We start from the raw sequence: 6,648 nt of genomic DNA, 5'->3' as shown, positions 1-6,648 counted from the left end.
CAACCAAGATGAAAATAACACCTTCAACTGTCTGATTTCAAGGGGAAAAATAAAATATCATAGCATGTGAATTATTCTTCAAGAAATGTTCTATTTTCAGAAAAAATTCTTTTTTTTTAAATATTAAAAAATAAATAAAATAAAATATTTTTTAAATATTTTTTTTTTAATTAAAAAAAAATATTTTTTTTTAATTTTAATAAATTACAATCGCTTCTAAGAATTTTATGAAAATTTCAGTACATTTTTTATTTTTACATTAAACCACTTAACTTTTCCGTGAATGAAAAATTATTTTTAAGTATGTTGTGCAATATTATACGTATGTATATATATTTTTTTCCAAGATTATATCCAGAGGTCGTATGTATTAAAGTATACAATTGCATGTGTTGGCATCACTGATCAATTTGTGGGAAAGCGTTGTTAGGAAGAGGTGTAGTAGATGTTGTAATTTTGTTATTGTGTACTTGGTGTTTACTTTGTTTATCTGACTAAGTAAGTAATGTTATGCTATTCAAATATAAATCAATAGAATTTAAGTTTGAATTTTTTGTATTGATCAATTATTGGTGTGAACTTTAACCAGTCATGTAAATTGTTCTAATTTTAACCCACCGGTCTGGTCTAGTGGTTAACGCGTCTACAAAGGTTGGCCTTATATATACACACACACATAATTTGAAATGTAGAACAAAGATGTGTGTAAACAAAGATTTACAAACCAATATTATCAATCTATTTCACTGACATATAATAAAAAGAACTTCAGTGAACCTGTGCTTATTGACATCTATATATTTAAAAAAGCTTGCATTGTTTTTTGAATTCTGCTTAATCTGAATAATGTTAGTATTTTTCCCTATTTTTGGTAACCTTTATTATTGTGGGCATGTTGAAAAAAAATGTGTATTCTAAAATGGGGCATACAAATTGGAAAAAGTTTTTAGATAACAAGAGTGTGGGCTGGTGGTTCAGCTTGTAATGGAATTTATTATTACCTTTTTGTATAGTTTTTGGTTGGGGATAAATATATATAATATTTTGAAAGGATTTTGTTTGTCAAAGGTAAGAAGGAAATGCCTTTGTCGTTATTTCATTCTGTTTCATCTGTTGTTTTCATGATTGTTTCTGTAATTTGCTGCAGTAAAATTAACCCTTGCTACCTTGTTATTTAATTTCTAGCTGATTTTGCATATCTTGATTTAATTATTTTGTTTGGATTTTTCAGTTCAAGTTGCTAGATTTTGAATTGAATTGTTACCTTGGCTTCTTGGTAGTTTAATGATCTTTTAAAGTACTTGCTGGAATTTTGGAATTGTCTTTGCTGTTGTGGCCTACTTTTCTATTTTTACCCTAAATCAAAGACTGTACAATTGCTATTTGGTATGTATGGTAAATTTTAAATTGTATTTATTTATTTAATTGATATAGACAAGCATGAAACCCGTGAATACAAAATCATATTAAAAAAAACCAACATAATTTCATAACAAAATTATCATTCATAAGTTAGAATAGCTCTTGATAAGGTTAAGGTATTAAGTGTACTTTACATAGTATCAGTAGCATAGTAATATAGATAATCTATGTGAGTTGATTTGACCATGAAAATTTTGAAAATTATACCAAGCAATGTAGTTAATATGAAAGTTAAAAAACCAATAAATTAGGTTAGTCAAAATAATACTAAAAATTTTAGTAGCAAATATTAAATCTGTCCTGATCTGAAATCACTCAATTCTTGGTATTTTTAACAAATTAAAAATATGAATAAAGTTATGATTGGTAATGTGCATAGAATCACTGATTTTATATGCAGCACATGTAAGAAAGATTCTATGTGGTATTTCAGGTAATTTTAATTGCAAGTCAGCAAAAGGTCACCATACAACAGAGTTTATTAATTTTAATTTAGTACTTCATAAATGCATGACCTAAAATTTTAATTAAAATTTGTAGAGAATCTCTTAATAAAATTTATCATTTTTAGTGACTTACAGTATTACCAGTTTATTCATTGAAGGATAACTTGCTATCAAAACATACAGCTAAGTCTTTAATAGAAGATACCTTTTGTATTGCAGTATTATTTTATATTATTCAGCTGCACAAATATATCAACATTTTCAAACCTTCCAAATTGAATATGAAATTAATTTTTTTAAAGTTAGTAGAAATACTATTTTTGCTCACAGTTCAAGTTGATCGGAAGTAATTGAATATCAACTAGATTTGTAATCGGCTTAAACAATTTCATATATCATCTGCAAAAAAATAAAAAATGCGAATAGCATATGAATAAACAGTAATTTATAAATACATTGAAAATTTGAGAACCAAATGCATGCCTTGTCTTAATCCCATATCTAACATAAATAGGCTTAGAAATAAAATTATCTATTTCAACATAAGGAATTCTGGTTGTACGAAATGGATATATCCAAGACAACAATTTATTATAAAATCCACACGCAGCAAGCTTTTTAATAAGTAATTTGATATTACTACACCAATGTCACAACGAAAATCATTATAAAATGCATCAAGATATTAAAGAATGATTGAAGAGCTTAGTTAATACAAAAAATAAATTGTAGCAAAATTTTAATTATTCTTCAACGAAATTGTCTGTTTTTGTAGCAATGTAAGTTTATTGTTTAGTGTGGTATCTCTTGGAAAAATGAACCTGCAGATCATCATTTTCAAGGCTAATATCTACCACTTCTATCCACCATTGATAGTCATACACACAAGTAATAGAGTTCTCTAAGTGAAAGTGGTGCAATACTTGACAGCAGATGATGTTCTTAGTCCTTGGAGTCTGAAGTAAAGTAACATCTTACAATGCCTTTTGACACAAGAACATATTTATGGTAGCTTCTAATACCTTAATTTTTAATTAATTTTGATGGAAGTGATACACCCAAAATGCTACAACCAGCATCCAATTGTTCAATTTTGTGATGTGGGGCAATATATTGCTCTTGGTCGTTACATTCGTATAGTTCTTTGTTCTGCTGAGAAAAAATACTGTTGAAACAGTTAACCCAAAGAGACTTTCCAGGTACTAAATTTAAATTTGGAAAAATGTGTACTTTTAGAGCTTGCTCTAATGTTATTTGTCAAGTTTTTCTTAACTGGTTTTTTATGAGTTCTCAAAGGGTTGCAACAGAACTGTCAATGCAGGTGATTGAATGTTGACAAAAACATTTTCATGATATTTACAAACACTAGTGACATCTGAATTAACATGTAAAAAAATAAGGTGATTTGTTTTCATCAGTAAATTCACAAATTTTAATGAGTTCTTTTAGCACTGTACCAGTACAATGTTTTGACACTCTTCATTCACATAAATTCCTATGGGGCATTGTTCTTCCATTGTTTTACTTGAAAAATAATGTAAAAATTTAAATAATTTTAAAATTTGGTAATATAATAATGAAAACTTATTTAATTAATAAACACTTTCAAAAACAGAATGAAATTTGCGACACTCGGTAAAGACGTGAACAGGTCACCGACTAATGTCAGACACACCGGTCTGTAACTGCAAAGCTAAATGATGCAACATGCATAAATGAGCATGTTGCAGCATGAATTTTCCTGATGACTGGAAATGAATTCAAGCGCCTGTTATAAGATGAGCACTGCAATTGAATGGTTCAAACAAGTCTATTTCAACTGTAGTATTATGTATAAAGATATTAAATCGCCAAGAAGACAAGAAATCCCTTTTATTAAGTCAAAATTGTATTGCTTGTAACAAGTTTTTCATGATTTTTGAGAGGTTATAATTTTTTTATTAGTACAGTACACAAGAAACTATTTTATTTTCCATAAACATCTACAAAAACACTACAAGTGGTGGAAATTAAAATTTTTTATTACCAGCCTGTCAAAATTATTTGAAGCCAAAACTTAAATCATGTAAAAAGATTAGTTTCCAAAAATTCATAAATATTTAGGGTTAAGTATTATATCACTATTCATATTATTTATGGTAAAACTACTAACAATACCTACATGTAAAAAAATAATTCAAACTGTGTTTGGCATCCTCGCCTCATAAAAAAATTACCAAAAGTAAAATTTCCCTGTTTTTCAAGATCAAATTTATCGCTAATTTTCTCGTAGAAAGAAGAGAGATAGGTAAATAAACCGCTAGACCATTCTTTCACCTTGAAAAAATATGAATATATTGCTTTTTGGTTCATTCTTTCCGGACTTACAGTTTTTTAGTTACGATTGTTTTCATAAATCCTTGCAATCACAAAAATAGGTGTGTGTACCATAACAAAAATGGCTGCTACAAATAAACTGCTTAAATAAAAAAAAAGACTTTTAATTTTAAGGTCCTGAGACATGTGGAAAACAAGTGGGTGAGTTTCAATTTTTTTTTGGTGGAATTGGTGTCAATTCTTGGGTCACATTAAATGGATTGACCCAGAAAGATATTTGGAATATATGTAAATTTGTACAATGTAACAAAAAAGAAATATGGTGCAAAAACAAAAAAAAAGTTTCTATGTGTAGAAATTTACTTTTATAATTGAGATTAATAAATTCCTTAATGTGTGTGTGCGCGTGTGTGTGTTTCTTGAATGAATTGCAAAAATTCAGTTAAAAACCCGCAGTAAAATAAACACTGATAAAAAATAATTCCTCTGTAGCAGAGATTTGAGTGTACAAGATTACACATTGTTTACATATCATTCTCATCTAATTGGCCCATGGTAGGGTAGTTTTATTGTTAACTACTTGAAAAAATTGCAACATACACATTAAGGGAATAAAAAGTATACATATATATATATATATGATAGCATTTAGAACCACTGCTTTCTTTCCTTTCCATATTAATTCTACACAGTCTAATCTGAATTTAGTTGTCAACATTATTTTTCCCTCCTTATCACACACTATGAATTTCATTTTTAATTAAAGTAGATTTATATTGTTTTTGTAGCTTATGGAACTCTCTTCTTATTAATAAATTTATATTCATGATCAATATCAAATCCTGCTTAGGTGTGACATTTTTCATACACTATAAAGTGACATTTCCATGTTCCATGCACTAGCTTCATGCTTATATTGCGATAAAAAAAATTAATATTGTTTACAATCAATTTTTATGAGAAAATGTAATCATATTTTCTTATTTAGTAAATTCTGACTATTATACGATGAATATTTTTATAATCTGTTAAGTATTTATGAGAAATAAAATTATATATCAAAATTTTAGGTAACATTATCTCTGATGATCGTGATAAATTATATTTATCATGATAAAAAATTTCACCGTAAGCAATATTAACACTACTGTCAGTAAGATTAGAAAAACTAAATCATGAGAATTACTCGAACAGTTTAACAAATTATTTGATTGCAGAAGCTTACAATTTGTAAAAAACAACATCATCTTGTAAGGTAGTGTTGTTTTCAACACCCATTTATATGGTGAGTAACAGCATTTTTAATATTTAGGTTTGTATGACAACATTTAGCAAAAGAAACATTTCATAGGTTTTCCATACAAAACCTGGCACAGTAAAGTTGCTATTATTAGTAAAGTCGTTATTATTATACAGTAAAGTCGTTACACAGTAAAGTCGTTACTTACACAGTCGTTATTATTACACAGTAAAGTCGTTATTATTATTATTATTATAATAATAATAATAATTTAACTGTTGCTGCGCTGTTTGTGTATGATAAGCGAATTAATATACAATTTATTTTACTTTTATTAATTGTACAATAAATCATAAACATATTTACTTTGTAGCATATATTTATTGTTTTTTATTACAGAAAATAAATTCACTACAAGTGAAAGAGGAGGAACTGCTTGAAATTATGAATAATCAAAAAAGATCTCCAAAAATTGAAGAGTTCAACTTAGTTAAACCAGAAAATTTAAAAGTTGAAAATGAAGTGGTAAGTGTTAGATTTTATATACAGTGGCACACCAATTATCCAGATGGACATTTCAAGGCCAAATCTGGATAATTGAACGGGGTAATTTAAAAAAGGTTGTGTGATTCTATATTTAATGGGTAATACAATAAGTAAAAAAAATAAAAAGTAAATGTGTTTCAGTTAAATTAAGAAGAAATTTGAAAAATGAAAATACAATGTACAGTGTAAGAAAAAAGAGATAGTAATATGGTACAAAAGATACACTACATATACATTTGCTTTTATAATCAGTTTTACAAAGGTTTGTATATATATATATATATTGTTACTAATATTTGTTGAGTTGCAAATAGGCAGTTAAGTAACACTGCTGTAACAGCTGATTTTTGAAGTCAAAAGGTTGTAAAGTTCAAATCCTAGTAAAATTTAGTTGCTTTTATAGACAATTAAAATCTAAACCATGGATACCTATAGACTTTGATTGTTGGGGTTCAATAAACCATGTCACAGGAATGTTACGCCTGAGTGTACAAGACTACACATTGTTTACATGTCATGCATATCATCCTCATTTAAGTGGACGTTCGTGGGGTAGCTTTATTGTTCACCAGTTGGTTACTAGTTTCAAAAAGAGTAATGGCAATATTAGTGATGTAGCCATGATTAGGAGTTTTTACAATTTGTGTGCCTGCATCTACATATGCTATCAAATTTTAT

At 27.7% G+C, this 6,648-nt stretch overlaps 1 protein-coding gene across 1 annotated transcript in view; it reads left to right on the top strand.

Moving 5' to 3' along the window:
* Nucleotides 1-413: 413 nt before the first annotated feature.
* LOC142327852 (uncharacterized) overlaps nucleotides 414-6,648 on the top strand; it is a 49,754-nt gene continuing 43,519 nt past the window's right edge. Inside the window, exon 1 of the mRNA XM_075371200.1 lies at nucleotides 414-498. The gene's annotated coding sequence lies outside the window, so the exon portion shown is untranslated. The remainder of the gene's footprint in view (nucleotides 499-6,648) is intronic.

This window comes from Lycorma delicatula, chromosome 7 (assembly GCF_047948215.1).
Source record: "Lycorma delicatula isolate Av1 chromosome 7, ASM4794821v1, whole genome shotgun sequence".
Classification (NCBI taxonomy): Eukaryota; Metazoa; Arthropoda; class Insecta; order Hemiptera; family Fulgoridae; genus Lycorma; species Lycorma delicatula.
This window is presented reverse-complemented; position numbering and strand designations above follow the sequence as displayed.